General features: G+C 52.9%; 1 protein-coding gene across 1 annotated transcript in view; it reads left to right on the top strand.

Moving 5' to 3' along the window:
- CNGB1 (cyclic nucleotide gated channel beta 1) overlaps positions 1-6,636 on the top strand; it is a 113,097-nt gene that overhangs the window by 20,641 nt on the left and 85,820 nt on the right.

Genomic DNA, 6,636 nt, shown 5'->3' with positions numbered 1-6,636 from the left:
GCACAGCTTGTTCTGGTCCTTTTTCTGCAGGGGAGTGTCGGGATGCAGAGTGGGAGAGGGCTGGGCCGGCAGGGGGCCAGGGTGGCAGGCTTGGGCTTGAGACACAGGGCTGCGTTCACATCCTGAATTTTGAACATTCTGATGGTGTGACTTTGAGCCAGTTTTACTTAACCTCTTTGGGACTCAGTTGCTTCATCTGTAAAATGGGGAGGTTAACTTTTGCCTTTTTTGGTTCTTGTGGGAACTGAATGGAGCTGCATATGGAGACCTGGGGTGGGAAGCTGTGACAATGCTGACAGTACCAACCTTGGGACCCCTGGGCCCCTTGGACTGCAGCCTCCTGATCTCCTTAGGATTTAATCGCAGCCTCTGTAAAGAGAGCCAGGCCGTGAGAGCAGCAGCTTGTGGGTGGTCAGAAGCCGGGGACTAGGCCTGGCAAGCATGCCCGCTGAGGGCACCTGTTTTGCTCTGATTCTGGGAAGGCGACAGGATCTTCCCCTGGCTCCTTTCCCCTCCCCACCTCCCCCGGCCTCCAGTCTGCTCCCCATCTTCCCAGTTTGGTTCTCTTGATTGCAAGGGACAGAAACCGCACAAAGTGGCTGACGCAGCTGCCCACTGTACTCGGTCACACCTCTCCCCTGCCTGCCCAGGAACCCCACAGCCTCCTATGTCTCATCACTGATGCAAGTCTCCATCTCTCAGAGCCTGGACTTTTCTGGGGGAGCTTCAGACGTTATGACTAGAGCTATAGACAGCACTATCTTCTTAGTCTCTGGGTTATCATTCCCTTTGCTCTGAACAGCGACAGGACGGGAAGAAAGTGGTACCTGAGGGTGAGAGGCTGCATCTGGATGAGAGCAGAGCGGGCGGGGGTGGGAGGCTGACCTAAGCCTCTCATGCTAGAGTTAGTAATTCTGCCCCACCCCCCACCCCAAAGAGGCTCTGCCCTGGGGGGAAGGGCATTCACCTGGGTCCTAGAAGTCATTGCCAGGGCCGGCTGGGCCACCAAAGACAACTTTCCCAGGGAGCCCATCATCCTGATGGCTTTGTCAAACTCCCACTGTGTGGTTGGCTCTACTCGGACCCACAGCCCTCCGGGACCCTGCCCTCCAGGAGCGGAGCCTGTGCTCATTCAGTGTGGTGGCAGGGCTGTGCTGTCGTGGCTAAGGGCACCATGGTCAGGCCTGGCTGGAGCCATGTCCATGCCGCACGTCAGCACCGGAGCTTTGGGGAGCTTGTTGGACCTCTCCGGGCCTCATTTTCCCCATCTGTGAAATGGAGCCAGTCATGCTCTCTTCTTTGCGGGATCTGGGTAATGACCCGTGTCGGGTGTTTGGCACGAAGTGGCCACTCAGGAAAGCAGAGCACTGGGAGGTCAGAGGCAGAAAGGAGCCAGCCTAGGGCTCCCCTCTGAATGTCGCCACGCCCTGCGCCTGCTACCCAGGCCTTTCCCATCCACAGGCTGGGATCATCCTGCCTCCACGAGATGACAGGGCAGACCCGAGCATCTGCTTTGTGCTGACCCTTGAGAAGTCCAGGGGCTTCCTGAAGCCATACAGTTAGTGAGGAGAGAGGCCTGGAATTGCGGGGGCTGGCCCGGTGGGCCAGTTGGGGGCTAGGAGGTGGGGTGGGACTGCTTTGGGCCTTGTACCTCCAGCTCCAGTCCTCCAGCTCTGGCCCTCACCCACTCTTTGCTGGCCAGGAAGCCGGGGACAATGGCTGGGGGACAATGGCTGGGACGGGTGCTAGCACTGGGGCTGACAAGGGGAGCAGGGAAGCCCTTCGCCAGCAGGCAGAGGGGGTGGCCAGCCCTCTGGCCTGCTCTCAACTCCTTGAGGGATTGGAGCCGCCGTTCTCCGTCTTCCCATCTGTGCAGAGGCAGCTCTGTGCGAGCCTCGGCCTCCCAGGTGCCACCGTGGAGAGGCTCCCCTCTGATCCAGCCCCCCACCCCCAGCCCCCACCCATCCCTGCTCCAGAGCAGGCCCCAGACTGGACGGCAGGATGCTCAGGCCTTGGAAATTTGCCTGGGGCCTCCTCTCCTGGGCCAGGCTCGCCTGTGATAAGCTCCCATCCTCAAGCGGGTGCTTTCTTTGTTCCTTGAAGGTCATGCCTCCAGGGAAAGCCTTGGCTGCTATTGATTTTCACAGATCTACCAAGATTCTGGCAGGCATGCCCAGTCCTCCTCAGGGCCCTGAAAAGGAGGTCAGGGGGAGGGGCGGGGGTGGGCCAGGGCCTGCGGGCGCGCTCCCTTTTCACTGCGCCCGTGTGTCCATCCCCACCCTGGGTCTGCGTTCCTGCCTTTGTCCATCCGTAAGCATTACTGAGCACCTGCTGTTTGCCAGATGCTGAGCTGGTGTGGCATGAAGGTGGAACTTCTGATGAGAGTATTTTGAGGTTTTCATGGATCAAAAGGTAGGGTCAAAAAATGTCAAAGCTGCTGATACTTAGTACAAAATATTACCCGCAGGAGTCCTCCCTGACCCTCACCCCGCCCTCCCCGGGCAGGACCTGTCCCTGTGCCTGGTTCACCCCATTGCCAACTCCAGGCGCAGGGTGAGGGTATGTGTTTTGTGTGTTACTTTGTAATAAACACAACTATTACTTTGTAGTAGTTGTTTCATTTAGTCCAGGTCTGTGTGTTGGTTCTAGGAGGCCCTAGGCTCCATTCCTGAGTCCCAGATCCTATCAGAAGATAAGAGGGGCCAGCAAGGGCGCTATTTCCCAAGAGCCTCCTGTGGGCCAGAGTCCATGAGTTAGTCCCCCCGAAACAGCTAGGGTGCCTGTTCTCACAGTCTTGGGGAAGAACTGGGGAGAAGGGAGGACTTGAGAGGGGCCTGCCTGGAAGGAGGGGCGAGATTTGGGTAGGAAGGGATGGGAGGCATTGCAGGTGGAAGGAAAGCTTTGACCAAAGGTTAGGAGGCAGACAAGAGCCTGGGGTGTTTGGAACAGCAAGGAGCCTGGCAGTGGGGTCTGGGTTGGGGTGGTGCTTCCAGGCCCAGGGCCAGGGTAGTGGATGCAGGGTCAGGCCAGAGAGGCCTGGAGGTGAGAACCTGGAGGCTGGGCTGTCCCCCAGGCAAAGGCTGCAGGGAGGATTTTTCATGGGCCCCCTAAGAGGAGCCAAGAGCCCCTTGAGCTGAGGGGACTTGGAGGCCAGGAGACAGTGGCCCAGGCTCGGTGGCTTCTCTGCATCACGTGGGATTTCCAACTCTGCCACTGTCACCTGCAGAGAACTTGCTGGTGGAACTTCTCCTCTCTCTAAGCCCTGGTGGAATGTCCCCACTGTTCCCTGCCACCGCCACTCCTAGCTTGCATCTCTCTCTGAGCAGGAAGGCAGTAGAGTGTGGTGGCTCCAGGCTCAGGGGTCAGACAGGCTGGCTTCAATTCCTAGCTCGGCCAGTCACCATCTCTGTGACTATGGGCTAGCTTATTTTATCATCTGTAAAATGGTCTAAAGTTGCCCACTTTCTGGAGATTGCAAAGTGCTTAATACATTGCCTGGCACTTAAAAAGTAGCAAGTACATTCTAAATCAGGCTTGTTCGCGTGTCTCCTTTGTTCTCAGGCACACATTTTAATATCTACGAAATCAGGATTCAATGTAAACTGGTGGGTAAGGACCGAATCAAATTCCTGGGCTCGAGGAACATGGGGTAGGGGCGCCCACACTCTCACGTTCTGCTTGCAGGTGTAAATCAGCTGGGCCTGCCTCTGTCCCACTGGACGAAAAGCACCTCTCAGGCAGGCATGGCTGCTGGTCTGTATCCCAGCACCCAGCACAGGGCTGGAGGCGAGGGGCAGCAAATATCTGCTGGACCACACTCTCAGAGGGATGAGCCCAGCCATTCAGTGTTAGGGAAGCAGGGCCAGGAGAAAACGCGAAGACACCTGATTCTCTCTGGTGTCCCAGCAGCTCTCTGGAGCTCTGTCTCATGCAGGCCAGGACTCCAGCATCCCTGCTATGAGCCTTGGGCAGATCAGCTCTCTCTGGGTTGTTCCTGAAGGGTATGCTCAGGGCTGAAAAATGTGGCTCTGACACCTTCTCAAAGTTCAGTCCAGGTGAACTGCCCCGGGCTGGCAGGAAAGTGCTTCTTCTTACGCAAAATGGCAGGAGGCTGGGTACCTCCTTGACAGGCCTCCAAGGAGGAAGGGGCTTTGATCTGCTTATCACTCCCTGTCCTCTCCTCCTCCTCTTCCTGTCTCCTGCCCTCACCTTGGGGTAAAGGTAAGATCTTCCACATCCCCCCCAAAGAAAGGCAAATCAGCCTCAAGTCTGTGAGACAGGCTCTGCCTGCGTATCAGACAACAACACAACTCACTTCCTTGTTTATTATCCAAGGTTGAACAAAAGACCCCTATTCTGGGAAATAATCTACAAATATTGAGCACAGACTAGCTGTGGACTTTGTGTCAAGTGCTGGGACTTGCTCTGAGTCCTGGGTCCTGGGTTTGGCTGGAGGCTTTCCCTGGTCGGGACCTCAGTTTCCCCATCTATGCAATAAGGTAGCTTTGGCTCTGCTCCCTCTCCAGGTGCTTATGGGGTATGAAGCCTGGAGGAGCTAATAGGTCACATGACAGCGGGTTCTGAACAGTATAATACAGAGTCCAGAGGTGGTATAATTCTTTACTTTCCTTCCACTGGAGAGCAAGCTTGGATGCACTAGGGGCTCAGTAAACATTGGTGGAAGGGGATGAGGAGGATGTAAGTCAGGGTCTCCCACCCTTTGTGGGCACTGACTCTCCTGAGGATCAGAGGAAAACAAGGAGACTTTCCACCAAAAATGCACATGTGGGTGGAACAGAGTTTTGCACGATTTCAGAAAGCTCATGGATCCCTGGGCTCTGAGGCCCCAGAGGCCCCAATCCTAGAACCAGAAATCCTGTTCAAACAATTCTTGAGCTTGGTAGCTCTCCACCCAGATCTGGGTCTGTTCCTGCAGACTGGCCACAGGTGGGGTGGGTGGGGTGGGGTATGTGGAAGGTGCTGATGCTGGCCGATGCTGGCTGTTCTAACCCCAGCCATGCCAGACACACTTCTTTTTTTTTTTTTTTTTTATTTTTTTTTTTTTCCACTGTACAGCAGGGTCAGGTTATCCTTACATGTATACATTACAATTACAGTTTTTCCCCACCATTTCTTCTGTTGCAACATGAGTATCTGACATAGTTCTCATGCTATTCAGCGGATCTCCTTGTAAATCTATTCTAGGTTGTGACTGATAAGCCCAAGCTCCGATCCCTCCCACTCCCTCCCCTCCATCAGGCAACACAAGTCTTCTCCAAGTCCATGATTTTCTTTTCTGCGGAGATGTTCATTTGTGCTGGATATTAGATTCCAGTTATAAGTGATATCATATGGTATTTGTCTTTGTCTTTCTGGCTCATTTCACTCAGTATGAGATTCTCTAGTTCCATCCATGTTGCTGCAAATGGCATGATGTCATCCTTTTTTATGGCTGAGTAGTATTCCATCGTGTATATATACCACATCTTCCGAATCCAATCCTCTGTCGATGGACATTTGGATTGTTTCCATGTCCTGGCTATTGTGAATAGTGCTGCAATGAACATGCGGGTGCATGTGTCTCTTTTAAGTAGAGCTTTGTCCGGATAGATGCCCAGGAGTGGGATTGCAGGGTCATATGGAAGGTCTATGTATAGATTTCTAAGGTATCTCCAAACTGTTCTCCATAGTGGCTGTACCAGTTTACATTTCCACCAACAGTGCAGGAGGGTTCCCTTTTCTCCACAGCCCCTCCAGCACTTGTTATTTGTGGATTTATTAATGATGCCATTCTGACTGGTGTGAGGTGGTATCTCATGTAATTTTGATTGCATTCTCTTATATCAGCGATGTGGAGCATTTTTTCATGTGTTTGTTGCCATCTGTATATCTTCTTTGGAAATGTCTATTCAGTCTTTTGCCATTTTCCATTGATTGATTGGTTTTTTTGCTGTTGAGTTGTATAAGTTGCTTATATTCTAGAGATTAAGCCTTGTCATTGCATCATTTATACTATTTTCTCCATTCTGTAAGTTGTCTTTTTTTTTTTTGATTTCTTTGCTGTGCAAATTTTCAGTTTGATGAGTCCATGGTTTTTTTTGCTCTAATTTCTATTGCTTTGGGACTGACCTGAGAATATTTATTTGATGTCAGAGTGTTTTGCCTATGTTTTCATCTAGAGTTTGATGTGCAAGACACACTTCTTTAGTGTGTGTCTCAAAAACCTTGAGGCCGGTTACTGGACCTGGCCCAGGAGTGCCCATGGCTGTCCCCAGGACATGATGCCTCCTTTCTGCAGGTTGGTAGGCAGGCAAAGGCTACTTCTGAAGCTTTGCGGGCAGAGCTGATAATTTGTGCTTATGTAGTATGTTCATTGGCAGTGCTTTGGGAAGCAGGAATCTTTCTTCTCTGAGTGGCCTCGGGCACCTCAACTTACTTCTACACTCTGCTGCTTCACAGAGAACAGAGGCCAGAGGCTAGCCCTCCAAGGCCTGATCCCCTTCTTCCAGGGAAGCCCCCCAGCACACACTGGTATGGCGAGCGCTTCTGAGAGAGCTGTCTAAAAATCCCTCTCGAGACCCTCTTTTCTCTTTAGGGCTCAAGGTCAGAGTCTGAGGTGGAAGGAGCTTGGTTGTA

This window comes from Sus scrofa, chromosome 6 (genome assembly GCF_000003025.6).
Source record: "Sus scrofa isolate TJ Tabasco breed Duroc chromosome 6, Sscrofa11.1, whole genome shotgun sequence".
NCBI lineage: Eukaryota > Metazoa > Chordata > Mammalia > Artiodactyla > Suidae > Sus > Sus scrofa.
The sequence above is the reverse complement of the archived record's forward strand: the minus strand, read 5'-3'. Positions and strand labels throughout refer to the sequence as shown.